General features: G+C 40.3%; 1 protein-coding gene across 1 annotated transcript in view; it reads right to left on the bottom strand.

Annotated features, from left to right (window-relative positions):
• Positions 1 to 17,297: 17,297 nt before the first annotated feature.
• The window catches only part of LOC308306494 (zinc finger and BTB domain-containing protein 14-like), a 15,422-nt gene continuing 13,599 nt past the window's right edge, over positions 17,298 to 19,120 (bottom strand). The window contains exon 10 of the mRNA XM_080751512.1: positions 17,298 to 19,120. This exon is cut by the window's right edge and continues 1,755 nt beyond it. The gene's annotated coding sequence lies outside the window, so the exon portion shown is untranslated.

Below are 19,120 nucleotides of genomic sequence, written 5' to 3' on the forward strand. Positions count from 1 at the left end.
GCTAATTCCATCGACCGGGACGCTAATTCCACCGACTGGGACGCTAATCCAGCGACCGGGTAGGTAAATCCACCGACCGGTGGTCGCTTCCACCGACCTACTAACCCTAACCCTAACCCTAACCCTAAACCTAACCTCAGTAACCTTACCTCAGTTAGGCTAACCTGCCACGCAACCTCCCGACCGTTACCTCAGTTAGGCTAACCTGCCACGCAACCTCCCGCCCGGGTCGCTAAATCACCGACCGCGTCGCTAAATCACCGACCGCGTCGTTAAAGCGAGCGACCGGGTCGCTAAATCGACCGACTGGGGCGCAAAATCTTCCGACCGGGTCGCTAAATCTACCGACCTAAAACTGCAGGCAGGTCGGTAGATTTAGCGACCGGGTCGGTCGATTTAGCGGCGCGGTCGGTGATTTAGCGACCCGGTCGCTGGATTTAGCGACCCGGTCGCTGAAAACTACCGACCACGTCGCGACCCGGTTGTAGGTCGCTAAATGATCTCGCTCCTACTGCTAAAATGTCAACAGTTGTTGTCGACTAAAACGAGACTAACTAAAATGACGTTGTCTTGGACTAAGATAAAGACTAAAAGGCTTGACCTTTAGTCGACTGAAACTTGACTAAATAAAAGACAGGATGAGGTTGATTAAATGTGATAAAAACTAACAAGGGCGATTGAAAATGGACTAGATGTCTCATAAAATTAACACTAATGTGTTGTGCAGGCAGGGCACCACTACCAGTGGGTGAACGTGGCAGAGCTGTGTGGCAGGAGGGCAGCAGATGCTGCTTCTTGGCCTCGGACATGAGCCACTGACATCCCTGGGATTCCTTCACCACATCCACACACTCTATCACATCATGGAGGTAGGAGGGACTGAGGAGGGGCAGACGGATAAGCTCGAAAACCTGAAAGAACAAATAAGACACAAAGTTGTAACTGAATATTATGTGAACCACACTAAACCAGGGGTTTTCAACAGGGGGTCCAGGACCCTCAGGGGGTCCAACAGCGTTACTACAGGGGGTCCTCCTAATCTTTGTGTGATAGAAACTTTTTTCTCTTTATTTATATCAACCACTTGAACCCTAGCGTCCATATTCCGAGAACTTTAGCCAAAAATAGAGGTATTGTGAGCTTGTAGATCGGCTATTTTTGGCAAAGAAGTTTGGTGTAGAGGGGTAAAAGAGCAGACAGAGTGAAAGGTCAAGTTAATGGTTCAAGTGGTTAAATATCTGAAATTGACATGAATTGAAAATATACTGAGGACAGTGCTGTCAAACAAAGAAACTATATGGAATCTCTGAAAAGGTTGTGGGGGTCCCTGCTTCATCTCTCTCTCAACTAAGGGGTCCTTGGCCTGAAAACATTGAAGACCCCTGCACTAAACATTGCCTTCACTTCTCTACAGCTGCTGCAAGACAAGTTGCAAGTACAAGACCAGTAAGACTCCCTAATTGGGAGATACAGTAAGCAACCGTCAGGTCGCATGTATACACGCAGCCTCAAGGTGGTGCTAGAACAGGGGCATGCGAGAAATCAGGGGCGGAGGTTGTGGTTTGCCAGCCAAGGAGTGTGTGTGCAAAGTTTGGCATGGATAGGGGCAACGGTGCCGGAGATAAGAGTAGGGCCAAAAGTGTGACGTGACGGAGGGACTGACAGACGGTAGAGGTTTTCATAGTAACTTGCGACCGACAGGTCGCAACAAAACAAACATTTGTATCCTATTTGGCTATTTTGGGAGTAACGTTCACTAAAGATGGCAATTCTACAAGCTCAAAACATCTTGTTGAGACACTTGAGCTATTTTAGCAACAAGAAGAAAGCCTAGTTGTGCAGTTGTGTACTAAGGTGAGAGGGTTTAAGGTGTTAAGTTTTATAAATGTATTCACATTAGGATGTTTAATGTGTAGTCATTATTGCGATCAGTCTATATAGTGTGTGCCAGCGCCTACGTCATTGTAGTCCTTAGCGGCCATTTCTTGGGTAAAAACACAGGTGTTTCAATTGTTTGATTGCATAGAACTAATGCTATAGTCTAATCAGAACACCTGTGTAAGGCTGTGTTTACCCAAGAAATGGCCGCTCTTAGAACTGCATTTGGCACACCCTATACACACACAAAACAGGAGGGGAAGGAACGCATGGTCACATAGTACATTTCTTTAAACTAGTGATGCATTTTGCATCATATGATGCATCATGATGACACACTAGTCATGCTGAAATACAAAAATATCTCAAAACACACAAAAAATAACTCAGGATTGTGTTGATCGTGTCCCAAACAACAATAAAATAAGATCTGGTTGTCCCAGAGGTGAACTGGGCCTTTAAATCTACTTGATTTAGAACGATTTTTAAATATAGTCTTCAGTGTGAATGGCCCTTTTGACAGCTAGAAAAGGTTTACATTAAACTTCCAGTAACAAAGCCATCAGTACTAGGTGTCCACAGGGAGCAGGTTTGAAGAACATGTGTGACAGACAAAAATGCAATGAAGGGACATTATCTTCTTCATGATAGTCAACATTATAAGTACCAGTAAGACTCCCTAATCAGGAGATAAGCGACCTTCACATCGCATAGACAAACTTTAGAAGGCAATCGTAGCCAATCAGGAGGGAATATGGGAAATGGGACAGATCCATGTTGATGACACGATACTGTGTACTACGCTTTGTGTGATTTTAGGCAAAAATCTGTAGGAGCAGTGTCCAAAGATGTGTTTTGCGAAAATCGCCTGATGTTGGCGCTAGAAGAGGGCCACCATGTGATTTGCCATCCAAGAAGTGTGTGTGCAAAGTTTGGCATCGATAGGGCCAATGTTTCCAGAGATAAGTGTAGGGGCAAAAGTTTGACGTGACAGGACAGCCGGTGGAGCTTTTCATAGTAACTGCGACCTGATGGTCGCAACAAACCTTTCTTCCTGTTTTTTACTGCCACTCAGTAGTGGTGACAGCGTCCTTCTAGGCAGTTTAGAAATAATAAATAGTGTATATAACACATTTCTCTGAAAGAGCTTTACAGTATGCATTTCATTCACAGAGCAATCAGCGCGGCATAGGAAGGGGATCCAGGTCTTGCTCAAAGACACCTCGTCAGCCAGGAGGCAGCACATCCCCTTAATTAAAGCTAGTCTTAAACAGATTGCTTTGACTTCTTCTTTAACTTCAGCTCAAACAGAGAGGAGGGACTGACCTTTTCCAAGCTCTGTCTACGGGTTGGACACCTGTTTAACCACAGCATGGCTGCCTCAAACACCATCTCCTCCTTGGGTGCATTGAGATCGTCACTGGCCAGAATTTGAGTCAGTTTATCCACAGAGACTGACAGGAACTCTTCCTAGTGGCAGAAGAAGTACGGTAGATTAACCCGGGGCGGGGTTCCAAAGCTCACCTTGCAACATTGTGTGCCCTTGTTTAACAATTTGTCAATCTTTAGGTTTTCAAATTTAGCTATTACCTTATACATTTGATTTGAGGTTCTTTTAGACATGTTCTAACTAACAAAAAAGACATTAAAGGAGTAGTCCACCCCCAAAATGACTTTTTTTCCATTGATTAGTCACACCATGGAGACTAGAATTCAATAATACTTTTGGGTTTTTGTCACATTCCTAAGACAAAAATTTGATTTGAATAAATTTACCCCCATTGGTTCCGGATGGGGACCTGTTTCGAAACGGGTCCCCATCCGGAACGAATGGGGGTACATTTATTGTTATCACATTTTTGTCTTAGCGACAAAAAAATTAAAATATTATTGAACTCTAGTCTCCATGGTGTGACTAATCAATGGGGGAAAAAAGTCATTTTGGGGGTGAACTACTCCTTTAAAGATGAATAATTAATTCCAAATACATTTTGGTTTAGATTAGGTTGTAATAAAAGACTGAAATAAACATAACCTTTTTCTGACTGCATACATTTGATTAAAGAATATATTTGTCAGGCTAAATTCTTTTCAAAGTAGTAATTTAACACATTTGTTGCAATCAATTAAAACTCTTTGAAGGTCCAAGATGCCATGGTCTCCATAGACTTCCATGTAATTCATAGTGCACGGATCATGCACTCCCATGCCTAGATCATGCACCACGTGTGTGCACGCTGTTCACAGCTTTCAAACAAAAAAATCCGCTTGGAAAACCGTTCAGGCATTCATGAGATATCAGCCATTATGTTTTTACATTATGTAAACAAACATGGCTGCCATGTTTGAAAGATGGGGTTTGTTATGGGGGTTAAACATGCAATTTCGCGATTGCGATCATGCCTAGTAAATTTTTTGAGGTCCAAAAAACATTTTTTTTCTTCAAAAACGGCCCAAACTCTGGAAACTCTGTGTTGGCACAGGTAAGGTACCTATAGGGGGTGAGGACTGGGAGTGGCCTTGCGAAAATCGGCCACTTCCGCCCGCCATGTTCGTTGCTATCTTTCTTGTGAGACTCTTGGATAAAAGGAAGCGATGACCGGAGAACAGCAATGACAGTTTGCTGGTTGTAGATAAGATGGATTGGTCAATGTACTCTATTACAAGTCGAAGTCCAGTAGGCCTTTCAAGTTATCAAAACATCTTTTGAAAATAGCATGGATCTAACATTGTAAGCTTGTAGATCGGCTATTTTCAAATGGTCAAAATATATGTAGGTCTATATGCTGAAGTGGTTAATGATGTTTTGTAATAATAATCAAAATCTACAAAGTATAGTAGGCCTAGGCCTAGCATTACTAACTAAAGTTTTTAAATAAATGCAGTGGAGTAAAAGCAGGCCTACAATATTTGGATCAGAGATGTAGTGGAGAAGAAGTAAAAATATTGGCAAAGTACATATAACTCAAAAGTGTAGGCCTACTTAAAGGAGCATGAAACACAAAATCACTTTTTCTATAAATATATATTATATCAATGAGTCACTTGTGATAGGGAGCAGTGATATGGTTCAATTTGCCCATAGGCTTGGGGATTCAGAGCTTTCTGCTGTCTCTGTAGCTATTTCTGTGTACTTCCAGTTTCTAGGTCAAAAAGAAATATTTCGCGCCACTCATTAAATATTAGCTATCAATGTTCTGTGGTGTAACGTGACGTAGGCATATCTAATTAATATTAACGTTTGTTTTACAGAGTCGTATCAAGGGGGGGCGTGGTTTCACTGTATGCTTAGCCTTGTTTCAGCCAGAGAGAAGAGCAGGCTCTCTGTCAACAGACAGTTACACTGTGTAGTGCCTGTGTTATTTTCCGTGTAGTGTAGCCTGTGTGTGTGTGTGTGTGCGTGCGTGCGTGTCGTGACAGTGCACGCACACACACGTCCACACACGGAAAAGAGCAGATCTACAAGCTCACAACGCGTCGCGAAAGCGACACCTTGTGAGCTTGTATATCGGCTATGTATGTAGCTAATAGCCGTAGAGCCGAAACCAACGTGTTTACATGAGAAGCTATTGCTGCTACGGCAGTTAGCTAGGCTACATAGCTACATAGCTAATATACAAGCTCACAACAACGCGCCCCGCGACGCGTTGTGAGCTTGTAGATCTGCTAGTTTTCGTGTGTGTGGACGTTGTGTGTGCGCGCGCACTGTCACGACACACACACACACACACACACACACACACACACACACACACACACACACACTACACAGCAAATAGCGAGCCTAGCGTCCATTCTTCACTGGTTCCGTGGTCCAGAGCTGAACATGGAGCTTACAGAACATGGAGTTGCCGAATCTTTATACTTTTTACACCTCCAATGGCTGGTTTTAAAAAATGTTTCCGAAATAGAAAAGCAACAAGTGCCCACTGCTGACAGCTTCGGTCTGTCTCTCTCTGTTACAAGACGCATTACTCCACCCCCTCCCCCCACAACGGCAGATAACCACGCCTACATTTTAGAAATCTTTTCATGTTCTGAAATCCCATAAAACAAATTAGAGGCGGGGTTTCTTATCCCTTTAAGTACAGTACTTAAGTAAATATACTTAATTACTTTACACCACATAGCGTGCCTACAGCCAGTTATTGGGCCACTGCCAAGACCACTTGCAATTTGACTCGGCCATTACTCTGTCAATTTTCATCAAAAATGTTTAATTTAAACGTGTCCATATTCACTGGAATGTCTGCTTTCATTTGCTGGTGCTCATTATTGTCTCCCAATAAAAAGATATCACGCTAAAATCGCGACTTCGGCTGTCCATGCATGAGCGCAGAAAGAGCACAAGCAGATCAGAACAGCCATTTGTCTGTCTTTCAATGTTATATGAGATACTTAAAGTGTGGTTCCTGTGGAAATAAGCCTCGGCTTTCTAGGATCTCCTTTTAGTTGACCTTGAACCAGTGATTTGTACTGTCATGAAACTGTACTTTTTTCTATTGCAAACTTCTAATAAATTCTTCAATCAATCAATCAATCAATCAATCAATCACATTCATCCATGCTTTGGAAATAAAGATCGGTTTATAATAATATAACATTCCCTATAAACAGTAGGCCTAAAATGTTACAATATTTGGATCAGAGATGTAGTGGAGAAGAAGTAAAAATATTGGCAAAGTAGAACTCAAAAGTGTACTTAAGTACAGTACTTAAGTAAATATACTTAATTACTTTACACCACATAGCGTGCCTACAGCCAGTTATTGGGCCACTGCCAAGACCACTTGCTATTTGACTCGGCCATTACTCGGTCAATTTTCATAAAAAAAATTAAATTTAAATGTGTCCATATTCCCTGGAATGTCTGCTTTCATTTGCTGGTGCTCATTATTGTCTCCCAATAAAAAGATATCACGCTAAAATCGCGATAAAAGATCGGTTTATAATAATATAACATTCCCTATAAACAGTAAAATGTGTGTGATCGTTATGTTGATCAAATATGGTTTTATTGAAATGCAATCAAAGCCTAGAGCAATTGAAGTAAAAGTATCTTTGCTTGCTCAACAAGTAGAACTAGTACAGACTGATCTTGATGCATCCAAGACCTAGCAATGGCAATGGCTGCCAAAGTGGGCGGAGTTAAGCCCCGAATCTTGCGGTGATGTCATAACCGACAGTCCCTATACAAACTCGGGAAACTCTGGGTTGGCACCATATGTGTTAAAAATAAATATTCATGTCATATTTTTTGTTTTTGACCCTATATTCCTGCACAGTGCTAATAAAGAATTGTTGCCGATTCGATTATGATTACTGAATTAGCTGGCAACTAATTTAATAATCGATTTGATTACGATTAATCGTTGCACCCCTAGTGAATGTATGGATCTCTCAATCACTGACCTGCTGATAGACATCACTGAAGTGATCAAGGATGTGATCCATGCTGCGTTGCTCCAGTGTCTCACAGGAGTGGGTCTCAGCAAAGAGGTGAATGCCAACACAGTTCTGTGCATCCATGACACGAAGCTCCAGGAAACGGCAGCAGGCGTCTTTTACAGCAGTGACATTAAACAGGTTTGCTGCTGCTAGCAGTGCCTGGACCCAATAAACAATATATGTTCTTTTAGCGGCAGCCCATTTAGGCCTAGAATTATTTAATGCTTTAACTATTGAAAAATAGCAGATCTACAAGCGCGCGCTGTGAGCTCTTAGAACTGCTATTTTTGAAGAATCTTATTTTTTTTAATTTTTTTTTAATCTATCTTTTTAAAGGCAAACATTTGTAATTTAAATATTTGCTTCTGGGGGGTCCCTGGAACAACATATTTTGAGGTTGGGGGTCCACGGCCAAATGCATGTAGTTTTGGGGTCCTTGGCATGAAAAAGTTGAGAACCACTGATTTAGAAGGAGGATTTATAGAATCAGGTCAAAACTATTCCAGGACTTGCACAAAATTATGTTCACGATTTTTCAAAAATAGCAGATCTACAAGCTCGCAGCGCAGCACTGTGAGCTTTAGATGTCTTCTATTTTTCAACAGCTAAAGCATAAAATAAGGGTTAAAGTGGTTCAAGCACAGAGAAGGGTCATAAAATGGAGACGACTAATGTTTTGTGATGATACATACCTGCACATTTGCTGTGGAGATTTCCACCGTCGAGGTGTAGGCAAAGTTCACCAGCAAGCCAAACTCTTCAGGCTCCACTTCATTGATGTTAACGCTGTGCTGTCTGGACTCCATCATTCCAGCTGTGAACATGGCCTGTGCAGGTTGAAAAGGTGAATTATTAACTTCATATGGCATATTTGTTGCACAGGAAAGCCATTGCATTCGGTCTGTCTCTCTCTGTTACAAGACGCATTACTCCACCCCCTCCCCCCACAACGGCAGATAACCACGCCTACATTTTAGAAATCTTTTCATGTTCTGAAATCCCATAAAACAAATTAGAGGCGGGGTTTCTTATCCCTTTAAGTACAGTACTTAAGTAAATATACTTAATTACTTTACACCACATAGCGTGCCTACAGCCAGTTATTGGGCCACTGCCAAGACCACTTGCAATTTGACTCGGCCATTACTCTGTCAATTTTCATCAAAAATGTTTAATTTAAACGTGTCCATATTCACTGGAATGTCTGCTTTCATTTGCTGGTGCTCATTATTGTCTCCCAATAAAAAGATATCACGCTAAAATCGCGACTTCGGCTGTCCATGCATGAGCGCAGAAAGAGCACAAGCAGATCAGAACAGCCATTTGTCTGTCTTTCAATGTTATATGAGATACTTAAAGTGTGGTTCCTGTGGAAATAAGCCTCGGCTTTCTAGGATCTCCTTTTAGTTGACCTTGAACCAGTGATTTGTACTGTCATGAAACTGTACTTTTTTCTATTGCAAACTTCTAATAAATTCTTCAATCAATCAATCAATCAATCAATCACATTCATCCATGCTTTGGAAATAAAGATCGGTTTATAATAATATAACATTCCCTATAAACAGTAGGCCTAAAATGTTACAATATTTGGATCAGAGATGTAGTGGAGAAGAAGTAAAAATATTGGCAAAGTAGAACTCAAAAGTGTACTTAAGTACAGTACTTAAGTAAATATACTTAATTACTTTACACCACATAGCGTGCCTACAGCCAGTTATTGGGCCACTGCCAAGACCACTTGCTATTTGACTCGGCCATTACTCGGTCAATTTTCATAAAAAAAATTAAATTTAAATGTGTCCATATTCCCTGGAATGTCTGCTTTCATTTGCTGGTGCTCATTATTGTCTCCCAATAAAAAGATATCACGCTAAAATCGCGATAAAAGATCGGTTTATAATAATATAACATTCCCTATAAACAGTAAAATGTGTGTGATCGTTATGTTGATCAAATATGGTTTTATTGAAATGCAATCAAAGCCTAGAGCAATTGAAGTAAAAGTATCTTTGCTTGCTCAACAAGTAGAACTAGTACAGACTGATCTTGATGCATCCAAGACCTAGCAATGGCAATGGCTGCCAAAGTGGGCGGAGTTAAGCCCCGAATCTTGCGGTGATGTCATAACCGACAGTCCCTATACAAACTCGGGAAACTCTGGGTTGGCACCATATGTGTTAAAAATAAATATTCATGTCATATTTTTTGTTTTTGACCCTATATTCCTGCACAGTGCTAATAAAGAATTGTTGCCGATTCGATTATGATTACTGAATTAGCTGGCAACTAATTTAATAATCGATTTGATTACGATTAATCGTTGCACCCCTAGTGAATGTATGGATCTCTCAATCACTGACCTGCTGATAGACATCACTGAAGTGATCAAGGATGTGATCCATGCTGCGTTGCTCCAGTGTCTCACAGGAGTGGGTCTCAGCAAAGAGGTGAATGCCAACACAGTTCTGTGCATCCATGACACGAAGCTCCAGGAAACGGCAGCAGGCGTCTTTTACAGCAGTGACATTAAACAGGTTTGCTGCTGCTAGCAGTGCCTGGACCCAATAAACAATATATGTTCTTTTAGCGGCAGCCCATTTAGGCCTAGAATTATTTAATGCTTTAACTATTGAAAAATAGCAGATCTACAAGCGCGCGCTGTGAGCTCTTAGAACTGCTATTTTTGAAGAATCTTATTTTTTTTAATTTTTTTTTAATCTATCTTTTTAAAGGCAAACATTTGTAATTTAAATATTTGCTTCTGGGGGGTCCCTGGAACAACATATTTTGAGGTTGGGGGTCCACGGCCAAATGCATGTAGTTTTGGGGTCCTTGGCATGAAAAAGTTGAGAACCACTGATTTAGAAGGAGGATTTATAGAATCAGGTCAAAACTATTCCAGGACTTGCACAAAATTATGTTCACGATTTTTCAAAAATAGCAGATCTACAAGCTCGCAGCGCAGCACTGTGAGCTTTAGATGTCTTCTATTTTTCAACAGCTAAAGCATAAAATAAGGGTTAAAGTGGTTCAAGCACAGAGAAGGGTCATAAAATGGAGACGACTAATGTTTTGTGATGATACATACCTGCACATTTGCTGTGGAGATTTCCACCGTCGAGGTGTAGGCAAAGTTCACCAGCAAGCCAAACTCTTCAGGCTCCACTTCATTGATGTTAACGCTGTGCTGTCTGGACTCCATCATTCCAGCTGTGAACATGGCCTGTGCAGGTTGAAAAGGTGAATTATTAACTTCATATGGCATATTTGTTGCACAGGAAAGCCATTGCATTAAAGGACAATTTTGTTTTTTTACAACAAGGGTTCATATTTTAGATAGTCATTAGAGAAAAGAAAAGATGAAAAATGTTTTCATTTACTTCTTTCAATCGTTTTAGTGATTTTATTTTATTTGTGTCAAGTGGCAAAATAATATAAGCTCATTCCCAAAATGCACCACATCATCATGGGCAGATGTGACTTATGGGGGCTGGTGTAAATAGTAACAAAGAAATAGACGGCTTATTGTGTCTAAAAAGACATATTTAGCCACTTGTACGCATGCGCCCACCCTTTGAAATCAAAATACTAATATCGCTAAATCAATAGAAAGCTGTAAATGAAAACATTTTAACACTCATATTTTCTTTTCTCTAATTACAATCTAAAATATGAACCCTTGTTGTAAAAAAACAAAGTTGTCCTAAATATGGAATCCCTATGGAATATGGAATTCTGCTGGCACACAAGTAGGCCATATATGGTCATGTCAAGTGCACATGGCCTAAGTTGGCACCTCAACAGAGTGCCGTCTAGTTGGGTCTCATATGATAAACAAAAATAAAAAAAAGTATAATGTTAGTGTAAAAACAAAATCTAACATTTGCAAAGGAGGCCTAATATTAAGTGGTAAGTAAGCAATTTACCCCGAGTGAGAGGACATTATGCTCTGATAATGTCTTGTGTGAGGGGGTGATCGGACGAGGCGAAGCCGAGTCCGATAACACCCTCACACAGGACATTATCAGAGCATAATGTCCGACCCCGAGTGGTAAATAGCTTTTCTACCACTTTTTTCCGTATACATGAAAGAAAACACATAGTTGTAACTTGCAAGGATATTAAGTTACAATCATTATTGCCTATAAAACTTCCGCGACGACAGCAAATAGTTCCACAAACAACATCTTCTACTCACCACCAGATGACGCCAACTCCATGCAGAGAAAGATGTCTAGCATACAGCTAAGCTAACGTCAGTTAGAAGGACCGTTCCGGCCGTAAATAGAGGCTGTTCGCTTCCAGAAAGGCATAGGTTCAGAGAAAAGGGGCTTTAAAGTTGGCGGATTGCATTGGATCCAAATAAATCGGCGACGTCGTACGCACGTTAGTAAACATAGGACCGCTACGACCGTCATATGTTGGTTGGGGGAAAGGTGTTCCGACTACCTCCTGAAGTCCCCGGATGTACACTGAGGCGCATTGATCTCGTCCTCACACAACTGCGGCGGTTGTTCTGCCATAACCTCCGGAATTTAGCCAATCAGAATCCAGTATTTGAACATGTGACTAGAAAAAGTGGTAGAAAGTTGCATTTACCTCAAAATAAGGACTAAAGGAGGCTAGTACATTGCGATGGCAGGGGAACTCCTTTCCTCCACAGCAGATCGTCACATCACAGAATGAGCTGTTGAGCCGAAGCCTGTTTAGACCCTCAAGGAGCCGGTTGGGATGAGTCTCCTCCCTGAACACTAGTTTATCCATGTTCCTTTTGCTGGACCAGCCTATACACACACTAAACAGGAGGGGAAGGAAGGTCGGGCAAGGAACGCATATTGGTCAGATTGTACATTTTCTTTTGCATGCTTCCTTTAACACAGTGGTTCTCAAACCGTGGGTTGGGACTCCCAGGGGGATCCCCACATTAATCTTTTGGCAGTGAAGTGACAATTTAAGGACTTTCTAATCTCTTAAAAAGAAAGACCATTACTGCATCAAAAGTAATGAAAAAGTAAAGGCATGAAGACAATCTTAAAACTTGTACTGAGAAAAGCCTGCATTTGCACAATGCACAGCTATTCATTTGTCACTACAGTGCTCATAAACTGTGCTAAACAAAAAACCTGAAACTTACTTTGTGCTGTGCTTAAAAAAGGGAAACTTTGTAACTTTGCAAAAGAGAAAAACGTACTGAGAAAGCTATTCATTGTCACTACTGTGCTCAAAATAAAAACTCTTACTGATCATCAGTTACATTGATTGTTATAGTTTAAGTTTGGATATGGCTTTGGGCGTATTAGGCTGCGTGTATTATTGTAATGGATCGGTACGGTAGGTAGGTAGTAGGTACAGTATTGCTTTGCACTATTAAGAGCACTAAACGTTCATATCAGAGCCCTAGAATGGATACTGCTCTGGTTCATATTATGCACTTTCATTTTTTATTGAGAGGGGCGTTTCCGCGAGGCGGGTCTTAACTCAAGCCTGGTGGGTTTAGGAATCACTCATAAATAAAGCTGCAGCATCATGTCCTGCTTGTTAATCGGAGACTCATGCATTCCTTCTCCACCTGGTCGAGTAGCCCCCATAGGTAGCCCCTCATTGCAGTGTGCAGGGATACTTGACCTGGTTAGTAGGCTAGTAGAGGTTGTCTTCTCAAGTCTGCACTGAGCTAACTTTGTCTTTACTCATCCCCCGGTGTATGGAGCTCAACTAGATAATGGCTAAACAAAACAAACAGCACGAACGAATGCGGGATTAGCAAGAAAGTCTCTACCAAAAAGGAGACAAAACAACCCTTTAATAGTTGTTCTCTTGTTTTAGTGACTTTAAGTCAGCAATGTTGTTGTAAAAGATTAAAGTGTGCTGCGTTGCTTTGGCTGCAAAGTTGAATGGAACCAAAACACTGGGAAACATGCTTACCGTGATGTCAGCACGTCGATCGCAGGCTTCGCGAGGCTTCGCAGCAAGGATCGCAGGCGGAAGTGTCCAGGAGCAGTTTGATAGTAAAGATGGGATTTATGGTTCTTTGAAGTGACCCGGATCTCTGGGATCCGTTCCTTTCAAAGAGCCGTTCAAAAGACTGGCTCAGTCTAGTTACCTGTTACTTTGTAGATTTTGATTATAATTACAATAACTTCAACCCTATATACATTTATTTCGTACATATAGGTACATACATAGGCCTACCTGCTATTTTCTTATGATTTTTCTACATTTTACTCATTGGAAAACCTGTGAAACGGGACATTCTGCATAACGAGTACTTTCTACTATTGGTACTTTAAGTGCATTTTGATACCAATACTTTTGTACTTTTACTCAAGTATATATTAATTCCAAACTTCTACTTGTGGCAGAGTATTTCTACATTGCGCTATTGATACTTTTTCTTTTAGTAAAGAATTTCAAGAATGTTTGTACTTTTCCCCACCACAACTGTTCATTAGAAAGGAACGGCTAACCGGATCCCATCGTTCATTTCAAAGAGCCGTTCAAAAGACTTGATTCGTTCGCAAACGTCCCACCTCTATTTGATAGATTGTTAGACCACTGGTTCTCAACCATAGACTGTTCTCAACCTGTGTTTCGGGACCCCCACATTATTTTTGGTAGGTCCCCAGATGACAGTTAGTGACAATATAAAGACCTATAACTAAGACCCCTTTGATACCTTAAAAAGGGGGGGGAGACATTACAAACTATAATGTCTCTATTGAGTATCAAAGGATCCCCAATGTAAGCCATAGTGCTTTCTTGGGTTTAAAAATCCTATTAGTCGACTTTGTATCTGAACTGTGCTGTGCAGTGTGCATTTCCTATGCAAAATTCTATAAAGTATTCAATCAATCAATCAATCAATCAATTTGTATCTGTGTTAATATATTGCAAGTTATATCTATGTATTCTTATATTATAAAACAAACAGTGTCAATTGAGCTATAACGTCAATCCCCCTGTTTGATATGAATTTAAATTACACTACAATATTTTAAACTTTGGGACCCCAATCAACACTATAAAGTTCTCTGTTTATTTTATTCTGAGTGTTAATCTATTTTGAGAAAAAATACAATAAAAAAAGGTCTAGTGGTTAAAAGGGTTTGGGGGGCTAGACTGTTCTTTTTGATCTGGATGAAAACCATAGTTATGTTTTGTGGGAGCCGTTTTTTGCCTAAGGAATGTTTTTCGTGCAAAACAGATGCTTGCATTGGATTCAGAATAATGGCAGACCCCCATTTGCGAAGAAAGCTATTGGTATAAACATTTAGTTCCCAGATAGGTCAAAGACTTGGCTAACCTTCCCTAACTAATAGTGTCCCTACCCGTCCAGGAGGTACACCCTTCCTTGTGGGCCCAGCATGCTCATTGGTGTCCTTAATGCCTGTGGTCCTCAAAGTGGGGTCCTTGAGATGTGTTCCAGAGGTACCCACTACCCACTACCCAGCAAAATGAGCATCAAAATCAGTTAAACCACTTTTTCAAAGACCTCCAGTTTGGGACCATTAAAAAAAATCTCTTCGACCTCAATCTACACTGTAAACGTCCTCAATGAACCCCAAATGGACGTGTAAGGGTCCATTTGTACGCTCTGGGTTATGGACCGATACGGGTCCATTTGTACACTCTATAAATTGTAATTTAATGCCATCATAAAGAGATAGTGATGAATTACTGGTTATTATTAAAGATGGCTCTTTAATAGCGTCACTCATCATCAAATCAATTTCTGTAGGCCTACTTTTAGCATTTTAATGGATAAAAGATAAAAGTAGATAATAAAAGTATCAAACACCCAAAACGAACCAGAATATCTAATGTGTTAAAAATGTTCTGGGGGGTCCCCAGACGCCCCATCAGTGCCACCTCCCACCAAACAATAATTACCAGTAAGACGCCTAAGGAAAAAGTCTTGCCATGGAAACAGTGTTGATTTTGTCGACTAAAACTATGACGAAAAATGTTTGTCGACTGCATTTTTTTTACTGACGAAAACTAAATAAAAACGAAATAAAAACTAAGATGTGATGACTAAAACTAAGACTAAATATATTGACAATTTCGTCAACAAAAATAAAAACTAGACTAAAACGCAAGGGAGGGACTAGTGCTGAAGAGAGTCATTTTATGTTTGGTTGCTCTCAGGTATTGCGTGCTGAAAATAGCAGCTCACAACGCGTCGCAGAAAAGTAAAATCAGTCATTATGATACCATCAAAGCCTGCAAAAATACATTTTAGTTGACTAAATCAACTGTAGATTTAGTTGACTAAAATCTTATGATATTTAGTCGACTAAAATTTGACTAAAACTAATACTTTTCAGGTGACTAAATTATGACTAAAACTAAATGACATTTTATTAAAAAGACTATGACTAAAACTAAATCAAAATTTGCTGTCAAAAACAACACTGCATGGAAACACTTTGTCTGCGTATGGACATGTTGATGATGACCCCTGCTAAGCTGACATGATGATAGATCAACCTCGTTTATTACATCTGGAACCATATCAACACAATCAACATCCATTTGAAATGACAGGAAGTCAGTGAGACACAAAATACAAAATATTTACAGAATCAGAAAATAATAAATACAGTAGGAGACGAGGACAAGAGTTTGGAGAAAGGAGACGATCTAGGCTCCTATATGGGTGTGTTGGGAAATACACACGTGCTGAGAGTGCTGGAGTGCTCTGGTTCATAAATTCAGAGGGGTTGTTGTGTTGCTGTTCAGGTTTGGACCAGGCAGCGATTAAACCCAATGTCTCCTCCACTGACCAATGCGTTGATTCTGACATAATTTAGATTAGAAATGTTTTGGAAAACTTGAGTAGTTGCATATCGTCGTTGTCGGTGATGTCCAAAACCGTTTGTTTTGCATTTATCATTTTAAAAGTGATTTAAACTAGTGAAAACAGCCGATCTACAAGCACACAACGCCTCGCACCACGAGGCATTGTGGACACTGGAAAGCAGGAATTATTTGAAATTATCTGAATTTTTTATTTGTATTAAAAAAATATATACATCTTTTTTGAAAATCTTTTGAAACAATATATATATATATCCTACTGTATTTTTGAAGGAAATGAAAAGAAAAAAGTAAGCATTTTCTCACAACCCATAACAATGGGTCCGCAACCTAAACATGGGTCCCGACCGAGTGTTTGGGAAACAATGCTTTACATGGTTTTCAACATGCATCTCTGTGTAACAAAACATTGTGTTCATACACGGGATGAATTTAATACAAATGTAATAAATATGAAAATTGCGATAATTATTGATTATTTGATCGGACCGTTCATAAATTAACTGATATTAGAGCTTTGAGGTAAAATAAATATATAAAATAAAATAAAAAATAGAAATTTCTGATTCTGAATGCTGCCCATACAGCCACATCAATTCTATATACAGCCAACCAGTTGGAGCAACTGCAGATTGAGCCGTTAAGCATTGCTTTTTATGAAATATCCAAGAACGTTAGGGTTTTAAGGCACAATGTGAGCTTGTAGATCGGCTAATGATTGTCGCCAAATGCTCACACCCAGAATAGGGACGCTAAGGTTGAAGTGGTTAATCCAATGTGTAAGGTTCTAACTCCACACCCAGTTCATCATCTGACACTGTGCTGTAAATGTGCTTCCATAGAGCAGTGGTTCTCAATTTGTGGGTCGTGACCCCCAGGGGGGTCCCCAAATTATTTTGAGGGGTCCCCAGATGATTACAGGTAACTTAATGTGCAACATTGTTTTCTCACTCAACAGTAAACAAACCAACAAGGTTTAAGTGTATAGAGGGTTTATGCACATTTCTAAAGTAACAATTTAAGGACTTTTTAATACCTCTAAAATGACAAATTAAACATTGGCCAAATTGTTAAATGTTAGAGGCAGAAATGGTGAAAATAGCAGATCTACATACACACAAGCATGTAGATCTGCTATTTTCACAATAGAACCGTGTTATACAAAATGTAAGCCCCAACTCTTAGTGCTCGTCAGGGTGGGGGGTCCACAGCTGACACACCCTGAAATTATAATAGTATGATACAGTAGGTCACGTGCCGTGGTCTCTCTGAAAACGGTCTGAAACAGTCTGAAGCTCATGTCACAGTGTAATCTGCCCCTCGCCCCCCAACAACAGCTGACCAGTACAGTAAGTAGTCTAAGTACAGTCAATTAATTTGATTGGCGCATTCCAACAATGACATCATAAAAATATTAACTCATATTTTAACTGCTTTAATGCCGGGGGCCACAAGGTGCCGCTAGAGTGCCAGAAATATCTCTATAGGCCTTCGCTCTAGCTTCCGTCAACACTGCCCGAAGTGCCTTGGGATTTCACTCCAGCCACTGCTATGGGTGACGAGAGGAGGAAGTTAGCTTACACTTAGCCATTAGCTGCTTTATTTTTTAGAAGCCCGATCTAAAGCTATTTCAGTCGCAAAAAAACGTTGTCTCTGGTCTGGAAACACAATTCAGAGAAAATCCTCTCTAAAGATGTGACTTATCATTGGATCGGGCAACGGCGCCGCATCGCGCCGCCGTTGCCCGATTACGGGCCATGGATGGCCGAGTCTCGGCCCGGGGCATGGATGGAAATTTAGACCGGGGCTTCGTTGAGGCCTCCGATTAATTAATTCATTTTATTAAATATCCTGGACTAGTTCGGGATAGGCACCCCGGAATACGTCGCGCCGCCGACAGTATAGATTGAGGTTTTTTGGGGGGGCTCTAAACTTTATTTTAAACCATTTTCAATGGAATAAATCGTCGGACCATCTAGCGTCTCTCGTTGGTAAGCGCTGGACGAGCCAGGACCACCCACGTTGGTCCAAGCAGCTCAGGGTAAGTAAAATAGCAAATAAAATATTGTATTGGATTGAAATAAAGCCGAACTTGTTCGGGATAGGCACAAGAAGGGTTAAGATGACTTTTTAAAGTGACAGTACCCCTTTAGGTGACAGTACCCCTTTAAAATATGATTATTTTGGGGGTCCCGACACACAGGTTGAGAACCACTGCCATAGAGCAACAAAGTCTACGTAATGTACGTATCCTACCTGGGTCGTTTCATACCATTCTGAATTCCCATATTTGACCCACATGGATATGAAGCATCAACTGAAGGCGAGAAAACCGCCGAATTAATAGTTTTCGCCCACAAAACAGTATATTTTTCAACCACAATTCTTATATGAGATGATTCTTAAGATGGCCTATGTTTTCTTTTTCATAGAGAAAATACAGGGGATGGATGAGCGAGGGACATCGGGACCTCGGTACTCGTATCCCCATTCAAATGAATACGTTTATCTCAAAGGAGGAAGAAAATGATAAAGCTCACATTGTGTCAATATTAACATACAATAGATGTGAATGGATCTAAATGTTTTGAAAGATTTTTCTTTCTTTTCTTTTTTTCATTAATTATTTATGACACCAAAGCTTCGGAGCGATGCTGAATATGTTTGTCTCAGCCCTCGAACAGATCAATATGGGATTTTATGTACTGATTATGGGGTTTTCTTTACACATTACAACGGGCTCTTCTTCGCGGATTATTACACAATATAATGGATCTTGTGTACCTATTATTATGAGATGCTATATACATATTGTTATGCGATGTTATGTACACATTATTAAGGGATGTTATGTATATAAACAACACAACAAGTTTGGTAGATTGTTTCTCTGTTGAAACAATAACTTATACCATTGGAAAGCCTGTTCATTTCCCCTTTAAACAGAGTAAAGAACATATTTTTCTGGGATGAG

The sequence above is a fragment of the Nannobrachium achirus genome, assembly GCF_963921795.1.
Source record: "Nannobrachium achirus genome assembly, chromosome: 21".
In the NCBI taxonomy this organism is placed as follows: domain Eukaryota; kingdom Metazoa; phylum Chordata; class Actinopteri; order Myctophiformes; family Myctophidae; genus Nannobrachium; species Nannobrachium achirus.